The 13,827-nt window shown below is 40.9% G+C and overlaps 1 protein-coding gene, 1 non-coding gene and 1 pseudogene across 9 annotated transcripts in view; all 3 read left to right on the top strand.

The window, feature by feature from the left end:
• The window catches only part of ARMH3 (armadillo like helical domain containing 3), a 181,807-nt gene that overhangs the window by 154,338 nt on the left and 13,642 nt on the right, over positions 1–13,827 (top strand). The window lies entirely within an intron of this gene.
• On the top strand, positions 814–2,804 carry LOC125753891 (40S ribosomal protein S29-like; annotated as a pseudogene).
• Positions 3,116–3,218, top strand: LOC112672662 (U6 spliceosomal RNA). The gene has a single exon (XR_003144402.1). It is a non-coding gene; the product is annotated as a U6 spliceosomal RNA (small nuclear RNA).

The raw sequence follows: 13,827 nt of genomic DNA, 5'->3' as shown, positions 1-13,827 counted from the left end.
TGGATCTATAATTAGTGCAAAGAAAACCTTCACAAGGGCTGCCTAGGGCTTCAGCCAAATAAAGTCAGGGAGGTGGGGCAACTGCCCAGGGAAATCAAAGAAAGTCACTGTCACCACTCCTTTAACCAGCTGCTGGCCTCTTACTAATCACCCACTGTGAGGTTCATTATCTGATCCACCTTACTGAAGGGCAGAGCCAGTCTGTCAGATCAATAAATCTCAGGGCAGTGGAAAGCCCTGTAGTTACAGGCTTAAAAGACATGGATGGACTGGGAGGACTAGCCAACCTATATTGGCTCTTAAATTGAGTTTAGTCCTGAAGTATAGGAGATGAAAATAGAAAGAGGGAAAAAAGGGGGGAAACATCTGCATATTATATGCAGGATAGCTGTATAAAGGAACTAGTTACCTTTTAAAAGGCATCATCTGGGGCAGCCCTGGTGGCGTAGCGGTTTGGCGCCGCCTGCAGCCTGAGGTGTGATCCTGGAGACCTGGGATCGAGTCCCATGTCGGGCTCCCTGCATGGAGCCTACTTCTCCCTCTCCCTGTGTCTCTGCCTCTCTCTCTCTGTGTCTATGAACAAATAAATAAAATTTTTTTTAAAGATTTATTTATTTATTTATTCAGAGAGAGCGAAAGAGAGGCGGAGACACAGGCAGAGAGAGAAGCAGGCTGTACGCAGGGAGCCCGACGTGGGACCCGATCCGGGGTCCCCAGGATCACACCCCGGGCTGCAGGCGGCGCTAAGCCGCTGCGCCACCGGGGCTGCCCTAAATAAAATATTAAAACGAAAAAAAGGCATCATCTTTTTTAGCCTAAGAGATTTGTGCCCACCTTTTGGATCCTTGTTTCTAAACAATTACATTGGATGACTGTACCCTGGAGAGAGATTCAGGTTATCTTAGATAGAAAGACACCGTAAGCATACCAGTGGAGGGAGAGGGGTGCTTACTTAGTAGAGTCTGAGTTTGTTACCAGGTTGTTATTTGTTCTAGTTCCAGGGCTACTGGCTTTTTTCTTTGTTTCCACTACTTTGGGCTAAAGTGTTTTGAAAAAGAACCAATTCTAAACCTTTTAAGGACGCTCTCAGAACCTCCCTTGGTCTAAGAGTTCTCTACTTCTAGGAGGCTTTGGTTAGTGCTGTAAGACAAGGAATATATAATGTAGTCTCAAGTGCCCCAGAATAATTTTTTTCAGTGCAAAAGTACAGAAGTATCTGCTGTGTGCCAAGCCACAGGCTATAAAAATGCAAAATTCATGCCTGCCCTTGAAGACTTCACACTATAAGAATTAGTGTCACTGCTTTCTTGCTTAGACCTTTGCCTATGTGTTTACCTTTACACCTCAGCCAATGTATGTGGCATGCTTGCAGCAGCCCCACCTGACCGTTTATAAACCTAAGATAAAACCTCCCTGTCCTCCTCATAACCTAGAGAAATATTGCCTCAGAAATCCATAAATAATAGGCCAATGACCTTCATTTGGAGTGGGTTTCCACAAGGAGAGTCATGGTCATCTCATATCTTTATCCTTGCCTCAGTTTCATTAAAAGGTAAAATCAGGACAGTCACTAGATTGGTAAAAGCAAGACCCTATAATTCCCCAAGCTTGGTGAATGACTGAGTTTGTCAGAAGGTCCAGGTAAGTACAGCCACTTATAAAAATCTCAGGTGGCTAGTGCCCAGCTGAAAATTAATCTAAACACTGTTGATTGGGTTTCTTATCACACTCGGAACATGTTCTTAATTTTACCCAATCTTTGGGTATTCAGTGCTGTCATTACACTACATACTTACTTATCACCTTTAGTCTTTTTTCTTTTTTAAGATTTTATTTATTCATGAGAGACACAAAGAGAGAGAGGCAGAGACATAGGCAGAGAGAAATGCAGGCTCCCTCTGGGGAGCCCAATGTGGGACTCAGTCCTGGGACAGCAGGATCACACCCTGAGCCAAAGGCCCACACTCAACTGCTGAGCCACCCAGGAGTCCCTTATCACCTTTAGTCTTGTTGCATCTGCATCCGAGAGAGCAAGATGGGTCACCATCAGCTCTCCTGGGGCCATCTGAGGAAATTTGGCCAGGGTTTTCTTCCTTGCTGTATCTGCTTATACTGGCATGGTCTGATCTGGAAATAGGGTCTACGGCCTCAGTATGTGCAACCAGCGTTTCTGCCAGTATGGTAAGGATATAGGCTTCATTAAGTGAGATTAAGTGAGCTTCCTTGAATGCATCATTCAAGATACCTAACTTACTGTGTATATCCAAGAGACCTATCTTAATGCTATATCATTGTACATAAATAAAAATATTTCAAATATGAGTGTTTTTTAAAAATTGAAAAAAATTACTATCAATTTATTTTGCATGATGACAAGTGATGCTTGAGCAGTTATCATTTGGTTATTGGCCATTATGTATCTTCTTTTGTGAGGTGTCCAAATCATTTGCTTATTTAAAAAATTTGCTCATTTGTCTTTTGTGTGTGTGTGTTATTTAAGAGTTTTTGTGTATTCTGGATGCAAATTCTTTGTCATATATTTATGTATATATGACATATATATGGCAAATATTTTCTCATAGCCTGTGGCTTACCTTCGCATCCTCTTTTTTTTTTTTGAGATTTTATTTATTTATTCATGAGAGACACAGAAAGAGAAGCAGAGACAGGAGAAGCAGGCTCCCTGCAGGCAGCCTGATGCAGAACTCGATCCTAGGATGCCAGGATCACAACCTGAGCTGAAGGCAGAAGCTCTACCACTGAGCCACCCAGGCACCTACCTTTGCATCTTCTTAATGGTGTTTTTCAAAGGACAGACATTTTATTTTTTTATTTTTTATTTTTTTAATTTTTATTTATTTATGATAGTCACAGAGAGAGAGAGAGGCGCAGAGACACAGGCAGAGGGAGAAGCAGGCTCCATGCACCGGGAGCCCGATGTGGGATTCGATCCCGGGTCTCCAGGATCGCGCCCTGGGCCAAAGGCAGGCGCCAAACCGCTGTGCCACCCAGGGATCCCCAGGACAGACATTTTAATGAAGACCAATTTTAATTTAGTATTCATAAAGATGAATTTATTAATCTTTTTGTAATGATTTTGTTCTTTTTAAAAATTGTGCTCACTTTGGCAGCACATATGCTAAAATTGGAATGACAGAAGATTAGCATGACCCCTGTGCAAGGATGACACACAAATGTGTGAAGTGTCCCATATTTTTACTAGAAAAAAGAAGTGTTTTGAATATTCTATAGTCCTTTGCATTTCCATGTAAAGAGTGGAATTTGGGGTGCCTGGGTGGCTTAGTCTGTAAGTGTCTGCTTTTGGCTCAGGTCATGATGCCAGGGTTCTGAGAGTTCCAGCCCTATATTGGGCTTCCTGTTCAGCAGGGAGCCTGCTTCTCCCTCTCTCTCTGCTGTTCTCCTTGCTTGTGCTCTCTGGCTCTCGTTGTCTCTCTGTCAAACAAATAAGTAAATAATATTAAAATTTTTAAAAAGTGAAACTGAAACTAGCTTGTCCATTTCTACAAAAAAAAGTCTGCTAAAAAAAAAAGTCTGCTAAGTTTTTTTTTTTTTAAGATTTATTTATTTATTTATGATAGAGAGAGAGAGAGAAAGAGAGAAGCAGAGGCACAGGCAGAGGGAGAAGCAGGCTCCATGCCAGGAGCCCGATGCGGGACTCGATCCCGGGACTCCAGGATCGCACCCTGGGCTAAAGGCAGGCGCCAAACCGCTGAGCCACCCAGAAATCCCTGCTAAGATTTTGATTGGAATTGCATTAACTCTAGATGAACTTGGGAAAGAAGCAACACTTTAATAATATTGTTTCCAAATCCAGAAACTTAATAGCTCTCCATTTATTTAGATCTTTTAAATTTTCTCATCAATATTTTGTAGTTTTTTAGCATAGTATTTGCATGTGTTTTGTTCACTCTGTCCCCAGATATTTCATTTTTTATGTTATATATAAATGATTTGATTTCCAACTTTTTTGGTTAGTGTATAGAAATAGAATAATTGGGCAGCCCCGGTGGCGCAGCGGTTTAGCGCCACCTGCAGCCTGGGGTGTGATCCTGGAGACCTGGGATCAAGTCCCACATCGGGCTCTCTGCATGGAGCCTGCTTCTCCCTCCGCCTGTCTCTGCCTCTCTCTTCGCTCTCCCTGAATGAATGAATAAATAAATCTTAAAAAAAAAAAAAAGAAATAGAATAGTTTTATATTGACCTTTTTTTCCTGAAGCTTTGATAAACTCATTTATTGGTTTTTTTTTTTTTAAATTTTTATTTATTTATGATAGTCACAGAGAGAGAGAGAGAGAGAGAGGCAGACACATAGGCAGAGGGAGAAGCAGGCTCCATGCACCGGGAGCCCGACGTGGGATTCGATCCCGGGTCTCCAGGATCGCGCCCTGGGCCAAAGGCAGGCGCCAAACCGCTGCGCCACCCAGGGATCCCTATTAATTGTTTTTTTAAGGTCCTTAGAATTTTTTGTGCTCATAATCATGTTGCATACAGATAATTTCAGTTTTAGTTCTTTCAAATATGTATGTCTTTGATTTCTTTTTCTTTCTTTATTGCACTGGCTCAGACCTTTAGTAAATATTGAAGTGGTAAGAGTAGACTTTTTTTTCAGATTTTCAAGAGAAGGCATTTGGTCTTTCATCATTAAGTAATGTGTTAGCTGTCAATTTTCATATATTCCCTTTATTACATTGAAGTTTCCTTCCCATTCTGAATTTGTTGAGAATTTTTTTAAAATTTTTATTTATTTATGATAGGCACACAGTGAGAGAGAGAGGCAGAGACACAGGCAGAGGGAGAAGCAGGCTCCATGCAGGGAGCCCGACGTGGGATTCGATTCCGGGTCTCCAGGATCGCGCCCTGGGCCAAAGGCAGGCGCTAAACCGCTGCGCCACCCAGGGATCCCCTGTTGAGAATTTTATTTTATTTTATTTTATTTTATTTTTTAATTTTTATTTATTTATTTATGATAGTCACAGAGAGAGAGAGAGAGAGAGGGAGGCAGAGACACAGGCAGAGACAGAAGCAGGCTCCATGCACCGGGAGCCCGACGTGGGATTTGATCCCGGGTCTCCAGGATCACGCCCTGGGCCAAAGGCAGGCGCTAAAGCCTGTTGAGAATTTTAAAATCATGAATAGATATTGAATTTTTAGTGCTTTTTCTACATATATTGAGATGATTATATGGATTTTCTATCTCTTAAGTATTTTTTTAAGTAATCTCTACACCCAATATGGAGTTCAAACTTAACCCCAAGATCGAGAGTTGCATGTTCTATTCCCTGAGCTAGTCAGGTGGATTTTCTCCTTATTCTGATACAGAGCTATTGTGATTAATTTTTAATAGTAACTGAGCCTTATATTCCTGGGATAAGCCCCTCTTGATCATGTTACAGTATCTACTTTATACATTACAGAATTTGAGTTGCTAATATTTTGCTGATTATTTTTGCATCAGTGCTTATGAGGGATGTCAGTTCCATAGTATCCTTGTGATGTCTTTGATTTTGATATTGGAGTAATGTTGCCCTATAAAATAAGTTGGGCAGAATTCCTTTCTCCGAGCAGCCTGGGTGGCTCAGCGGTTTAGTACCTGCCTCTCTGTGTCTCTCTTGTCACAGGAATAAATAAATAAATAATCTTAAAAAAATTCCTCTCTCCATTTTTTAAAAAGATTTTATTTATTCATGGGGGGGGGGGGGGCAGAGAGACAGAGACACAGGCAGAGGGAGAAACAGGCTCCATGCAAGGAGCCCAACATGGGACTCGATCCCAGGTCTCCAGGATCAGGGCTGGGCTGAAGGCAGCACTAAACTGCTGAGCCACCTGGACTGCCCTGCTTTCTTCATTTTTAGAAGGAGTTTGTGTGTGTGTGTGGGGGGGGGGGAGTTTGTGTAGGATTGATATTATTTCTTGCTTAATAATTAATAGAATTAACCAGTGAGGGCATCTTAGTCTAGAGTTTTCTTTTCTTTGTGGGAAGATTTTTTTTACCCAGCATTTTAATACAAAAAATTTCAGGGGTGCCTCAGTTGGTTGGGCATCTAATCTTCATTTCAGCTGGGGTCATGATCTCAGGGTTGTGGGATCAAGCCCCATGTAGGGCTCCACACTGAACATGGAACCTGCTTGGGATTCTCTCTCTCCCTCTGCCCCCCACCCAACTCACTCTCTCTCTCTCTCTCTCTAAGAAAAAATAAAGAAAATTTCAAACATACAGTAAAGATGAGTAAATTATACATTGACTACCAGCATAGCCACCACCTAATTTCTGTCATTTACATTTTATTATATTTTATCACATATCTGATCCATAGGATGGATCCATCAATCCCTCTTACTTTTTTATGTGTTTCAAAATAAATTACGTATATTAGTATGCTTCTGTGGGAAACATTTTATATTTTAATTTTTTTAAAAGATTCAATTTATTCATTTCAGAGAGAGCACAAGCAAGGGGAGCTAGAGAGGGAGAGGGAGAATCAGGTCCACACTGAGTGGGGAGCTCTATGGGGGGCTTAATCCCAGGACCCCAGAATCATGACCTGAGCCTGAAGGCAGATGCTTAACTGACTGAACCACCCAGGCGCCCCTGTGGGAAGCATTTTAATTATTAATTCAATTTTTAAAATAGATTTAGAGATAGGTTTTCTACTTGTTCTTGAGTCAATTTTAGTCATTTGTGTCTTCAAGGAAGTTATTCATTAATATGGGTTGTTAAATTTATTGGTATAACTTGTTTGTATATATCATTTTTTTCTTTAAATGTCTATAGTATTTGGGGGCACCTGGTTGGCTCAGTTGGTTAAGTGTCTGACTCTTGATTTAGGCTCAGGTCATGATCTCAGGGTCATGAGATTGAGCTCAGGGATATGCTCTGCACTCAGCAGAGAATCTGCTTGATGTTCTCTCTCCCTCTGCCCCCCCAATAAATAAATAAATAAACAAATAAATAAAATCTTTAAATGCCTATAGATTCATCATTCATATGGGTAATATGTGTGTTTCTTCTCTTGTTCCTGTTCAGTCTGGCTACAGGTTTTATCCGTTTTCTTAATCTGTCCAAAGAATTAGCTTTTAGGGAATCCCTGGGTGGCTCAGTTCTTTAACACCTGCCTTCAGCCCAGGGCATGATCCTGGAGACCCGGGATCAAGTCCCACATCAGGCTCCCTGCATGGAGCCTGCTTCTTCCTCTGCCTGTGTCTCTGCCTCTGTCTCTCTCCTCTGTGTCCTTCATGAATAAATAAATAAAATCTTAAAAAAAAAAAAAGAATTAGCTTTTAGATTCATTCATTTTCTATTATTTTGGTGTTTCCTATTTCATTGATTTACATGACCATCTTTGTTATTTTCTTCTGTTCGCTCTTCTTTATCTAATTTCCTTAATTTTAAAATTTTTAATTTTTAAATATTTTACTCATTTTAAAGATTTTATTTATTTATTTGAGAGAGAGTAAGCAAGAGAGAGTGCAAACACACACAAGCTGGGGAAGAAGAGGGAAAAGCAGATTTCCTGATGAGCAGAGAGCCTGATGTGGGACTTTATCCCAGGACCCTGAGATCATGACCTGAGCCGAAGGCAGATGCTCAACCAACTGAGCCACCCAGGAGTCCCTTCTTTAAAAAAAAAAAAAAAAATATATATATATATATATATATATATATACATACACACACATACACACACACACATATATACATACTTTATTTATTTACTTGAGAGACAGTGAGCAAAGAGAGAAAGGGAGAAGCATATTCCCTGCTGAGCAGGGAGCCCAACACCAGGTTTGATCCCAGGACTCCAGGATCATGACCCAAGCCAAAGGCAGCCACTTAACCAACAGAGCCTCCCATGTGCCCCTTTTTCTAATTTCTTTTTTTTTTAATTTTTATTTATTTATGATAGTCATGGAGAGAGAGAGAGAGAGAGGCAGAGACATAGGCAGAGGGAGAAGCAGGCTCCACGCACCGGGAGCCCGACGTGGGATTCGATCCCGGGTCTCCAGGATCGCGCCCTGGGCCAAAGGCAGGCGCCAAACCACTGCGCCACCCAGGGATCCCCCCTTTTTCTAATTTCTTAAGGTAGAAACTTAGATCATTGATTTCAATTCTTATTTTCTAATATAAAAATGTAGTGCTATAAATTTCCCCTGTGCTAGCAAATACCACAGATTTTGTTATGCTGTGTTTTCATTTTCATTCACTTCACAGTATTTTCTCACGTCTTTAGTGATATTTAGAAATGTATTGTTTTATTCCCATTATTTGGAGATTTTTCAGATAAATTTCTGTTACTAATTTCTTATTTTATTCCCTAGTAGATATGAAATACATACTCCATGTGATTGATTTCATTCCTTTTAAATTTATTGAGATTTGTTTTATGGTCTAGCATATGATCTATATTGTTGACTGTTCTGTGTGCATTTTAAAAGAATATGTAGTGACGCCTGGGTGGCTCAGTGGTTGAGCATCTGCCTTTGGCTCAGGGCATGATCCTGGAATCCTGTGATCGAGTCCCGCATCGGGCTCCCTACAGGGAGCCTGCTTCTCCCTCTGCCTGTGTCTCTGCCTCTCTTTGTACCTCTCATGAATAAATAAATAAAATCTTGAAAAAAAAAAATGTATGGGATGCCTGGGTGGCTCAGTGGTTGAGCATCTGCCTTTGGCTCAGCTCGTATTCTGGGGTCCTGGGATCAAGTCCCACATCAGGGTCCCCATAGGGAGCCTGCTTCCTCCTCTGCCTATGTCTCTGCCTCTCTTTCTGTGTCTCACATGAATAAATACATAATCTTTAAATAACATAAATTTTCTATAAATGCCTTTAGGTCAATTTGGTTAATAATGTTGCTTAAGTCTTCTGTCTTCACTGATTTTCTGTCTAATTGTTTTATCAGTTATAAAGAGTATTGAAACTTAGAACTATAATAGTAGACTTTTTTTTTAAGATTTTATTTATTTATTCATGAAAGATAGAGAGAGAGAGAGAGGCAGAGACACAGGCAGAGGGAGAAGCAGGCCCCATGCAGAGAGCCTGATGTGGGACTCGATCCCGGGACTCGATCCCGGGACTCCAGGACCACGCCCTGGGCCGAAGGCAGGCGCCAAACCGCTCAGCCACCCAGGGATCCCCTATAATAGTAGACCTTTTAAATATCTTCCTTTAGTTCTGTCAATTTTGCTTCATCCAGAATTTTGAAGATCTCTTATTAGGTACACATATATATAAAATTGTCTTTGTAAAGAACTAACTCTTTTATCATTATGGAAATTTCACTGTTTACTCCTGGTAATATTCCTTGTTTTGAAGTTTCTTTTGTCAGATATTACTATAGCAATTGTGCTTTCTTTAGTTTCTTCAGAAGCATATCTTTCTCTATCTTTTCACTTTCAACCTATCTGTGTCTTTATATTTTAGGTGAATTTGTTTTAAACAACCCATAGTTGGGTCTTAATTTTATGTCCAGTCTGACAGTCTCACAATTTTATTATGTTGTGCATTATATCTTCCATTTTGCTCCTTATTACATTCATGGATGTTTTTTTTTAATTTATTTTTTATTGGTGTTCAATTTACTAACATACAGAATAACCCCCACTGCCCGTCACCCATTCACTCCCACCCCCCGCCCTTCTCCCCTTCCACCACCCCTAGTTCGTTTCCCAGAGTTAGCAGTCTTTACGTTCTGTCTCCCTTTCTGATATTTCCCACACATTTCTTCTCCCTTCCCTTATATTCCCTTTCACTATTATTTATATTCCCCAAATGAATGAGAACATATAATGTTTGTCCTTCACCGACTGACTGACTTCACTCAGCCATGGATGTTTTTAAATACTTGAACAAGGGTAGCCCAGATGGCTCAGCGGTTTAGCGCCGCCTTCAGCCCAGGGTGTGATCCTGGAAACCTGGGATCAAGTCCCACATTGAGCTCCCTGCTTGGAGCCTGCTTCTCCCTCTGCCTGTGTCTCTGCCTCTCTCTCTGTCTGTGTCTCTCATGAATAAATAAATAAAATCTTTTAAAAAAATACTTGAACAAATTTAGAATAGCTCTTTTTATCTTAGGAAGGAGCAGAGAGAGAGGGAGAAAATCTTTTTTTTTTTTTTTGTAAGATTTTATTTGTTTTAAAGAGAGAGTGTGTATGCACAAGCACATGAAGGAGCAGAGAGAGGGTCAGAAGGAGAAAGAGTGAACAAGCAGACTGTGTACTGAGCATTGGGCCTGATGTGGGACTTGATTTCAGGAGACTGAGATCATGACCTGAGCTAAAATCAAGAGTCAGATGCCCAACCCACTGAGCCACTCATGTGCCCCAGATAGAGAGAATCTTAAGCAGGCTCCATGCTAAGCATGGATCCCAGCACGGGTCTCAGTCTCATGACCATGAGATCATGACCTGAACCAAAATCAAGAGTCAGACTTTTGGGATACCTGGGTGGCTCAGCCAGTTGGGCAACTGCCTTGGGCTCAGGTCATGGTCCCCAGATCCTGGTCAAGCCCTGCATCAGGCTTCCTACTCAGTGGGGAGCCTCCCTCTTCCTCTCCTCCTGCCCTCCTTCTCTCTCAAGCTCTCTTATGTCAAATGAATAAATAGTCTTTTTTTTTTTTTTTTTTTATAAATACAGTCTTTAAAAAAAAAAAAAAGACTCTTAACCCACTGAGCCACCCAGGCTCCTGTATAATAGCTCTTTAAATATCCATGCTTTTAATGCTAGTATCTCATTTCTGGATCTGTTACTTTTGACTAATGTTTCTTTTATGAGTCATATTTTCCTGTTTTTTACATGTCTGATAATTTTTTTTGTCCGATAATTTTTTATTGGATACTAGGCATTGTGAATATTACATAGCTGAGAGTTAGATTTTGTGATCTTTATTAAATAGTGTTGGACTGTTCAGGAAAGCAGGTAAATTCTTTTTGGAATAGCATGGTCCATTTGAAACTTCCTTTTTTGGTTGTTGTGATCTTTTTCCCCCCAGTTTTATTGAGATATGATTGATATATACCATTTAAAAGTTTAAGATATACAGCACAATGACATGACTTACATATATTATGAAATGATTACCACAATAAGTTCAGTCAACATCCATCTCATTATAGATACCAAAGAAAGGACAAAAATGGGACACCTGGGTGGCTCAGTGGTTGAGCATCTGCCTTCAGCTCAGGGCATGATCCTGGAGTCCCGGGATCGAGTCCCGCATCGGGCTGCCTGCATGGAGCCTGCTTCTCCCTCTGCCTGTGTCTCTGCCTCTCTCTGTGTTTCTCTCATGAATAAATAAATAAAATCTTAAAAAAAAAGGGGGGGGGGGCAAAAATGTTTTTTTCCTTGCACTGAGAACTCTTAGGATTCATTCTTAACAACTTTCAAACATGCCATACAGCAGTGTCAACTAGTCAACATATTGCACATTATGTCATCGGTACTTATTTATTTTATAACTGCAAGTTTGTACCTTTTTTTTTTTTAAGATTTATTTATTTATTCATTCAGAGAGAGCGAGAGAGAGGCAGACACACAGGCAGAGGGAGAAGCAGGCTCCATGCAGGAAGCCCGATGTGGGACTCGATCCCGGGTCTCCAGGATCACACCCCGGGCTGCAGGCGGCGCTAAACCACTGCGCCACTGGGGCTGCCCAAGTTTGTACCTTTTGACCAAATTCATCCATGACACTTCTTTTTAATCTCTATTTGGGTAAGTTTAGAGTAGCCTTTACTCTAGGGCTAGTTTGATTCCACTAGTAAGGTGTGACTGGTCTGGGGTCTCTTAGGAGTGTCCTAGTTAGTTCCACAGGTCCTTTTTGTTTTTGTTGGTCAAAATTCAAACACCTCTCAGTCCGATGTGAGTTGACAGATTCTCTTTTTCAGTCTATTCTGGTTGAGTTTTACCTTACACATGCAGTCCTTATCAAGCGACAGATTCAATGGGAATACTGCAAATTTCTGAAGCTCTTTCCTTTGCCTCACTGCCTCCTCTGGTACTCTGCCTCACAAGTTCTAGCCACCTTCCCAAACTCCAGTGTGTCTCCTCAGCCCAGTAGGACCTTCACACTCACCTGAACATTTTCCTTTTTTGGGGGGTACCTGTCCTGCACTCCCTATTATCTAGTGTCTGAAGAGGGTTATGTCTTTCATGTTCTCAATTACTCCATCTTGACTAAAAGTGGAAATCCTGAACTACTTTAAAATATTACAGTATACCTGGAGTTACTCAGCTGAATTTTTATTTTTTAATTTTTTAAAAATATTTTATTTATTTATTCATGAGAGACACACAGAGAGAGAGACACAGGGAGCCTGTGAGAAGCAGGCTCCATGCAGGGAGCCTGATGTGGGACTCCATCCCAGGACCTGGGATCACGCCCTGAGCCAAAGGCAGATGCTCAACCGCTGAGCCACCCAGGTGTCTCTCAGCTGAATTTTTAAAATTTCACTCACTTTTCAGAGAATCTTCCCTTGCATTAACTATTTATATATATCATTCCATTGTACTTGTTCTCTTTCTTCCTTTCAGTCACTAAAGGGGAGAGTCTTGAATGGATATTGGACACAATATGTATAGTGAGCATTTTAATATTCTTTTTAAGATAATCCACTAAAAGGTGTCTCTTCCCTTAACATATTTTCCCCTTCTGTTCTTGGGCCCAGGTCCCAGCCTTGCTTTGATCATTTATTTACACAGGCTTACCCTCACATCTCTCAAAACAGCAATGAAGCTCTTGTGTAGCTGACATTTTGTCCTTTTAACTGTGTGCTTGATCACTATGTCCCTTTTAGGCCTTTCTAGATGGACAGGCTTTGCCTTATATAAGAGAAGATTAAGCAAAGGGTATCTGAAAGAAGTAAACAGTCTTCTCTGGGTACTAGTTAGCCTTGGAACTCCTGAACCTAATTGTTTCTTCTCCTCACTTTCTGAGATGCAAATCTGTTAGTTACAGTATGCAAAGAAGTACTAAAAATAGCAAGCCTTTGAACCTGGCTATTCAAAGAACACAGTGTGTATCTGCTTAGATTGTTTTGGACAGTTATCTAATGAGTACCCTGCACAGTTGAGCTGCATTTGTGCAGTTGAAAATCATTGCTAAATTGAACATACCTCAAAAGGACATTTTAGAATGGATCAAACCTGATTTCTGAGAAAATGAAGCTATATAGATGGTATGTTTGCAAAGTAAAGTAATATTCTTTCCCACCTTTTCAAACTTTTGCTCATCTTTTGTGCAGGACTTGTTTTTTCAGCATCAGGGCTGAGCCTGAGCAGTCTGCCCCTCAGGTGATAGGACCTTACCGAGCCTAAGCTGGCTATGCTACAGTCACAGATCTGTCAGAGCTAATGGGCCCCCTGATGGCTGCCTTCTCAGGAGCCCTACTACCTGGTGGAAAATTTTGCATTCAGTAGTAACTGATACAGTAGTGTAAAATAGAGGAGTAGTGGACAAAATAGGAAAGATCTTGGATTCATTAATTTTCCTTATTTTAAAAGGTGTGGCACTCTTTGAACCAGGTCACTCATTCACTGGTCAGTTTTGTTTGATTTTTTTTTTTTAAGAATTTATTTGTTTGTTCGTTCGTTCGTTCATTCATTCATTCATTCATTCATTCATGAGAGACACAAAGAGGCAGAGACATAGGCAGAGGAAGAAGCAGGCTCCCTGCAGGGAACCCAATCAGGACTTGATCCCAGGACCCTGAGATCACGACCTTAGCCAAAGGCAGATGCTCAACCACTGAGCCACCCAGGCATCCCTCACTGGTCAGTTTTGTAGCTAATTCCAAACCACACTTAGCACTCTACCCTGTAT

The sequence above is a fragment of the Canis lupus genome, chromosome 28 (assembly GCF_003254725.2).
Source record: "Canis lupus dingo isolate Sandy chromosome 28, ASM325472v2, whole genome shotgun sequence".
Taxonomy (NCBI): domain Eukaryota; kingdom Metazoa; phylum Chordata; class Mammalia; order Carnivora; family Canidae; genus Canis; species Canis lupus.
This window is presented reverse-complemented; position numbering and strand designations above follow the sequence as displayed.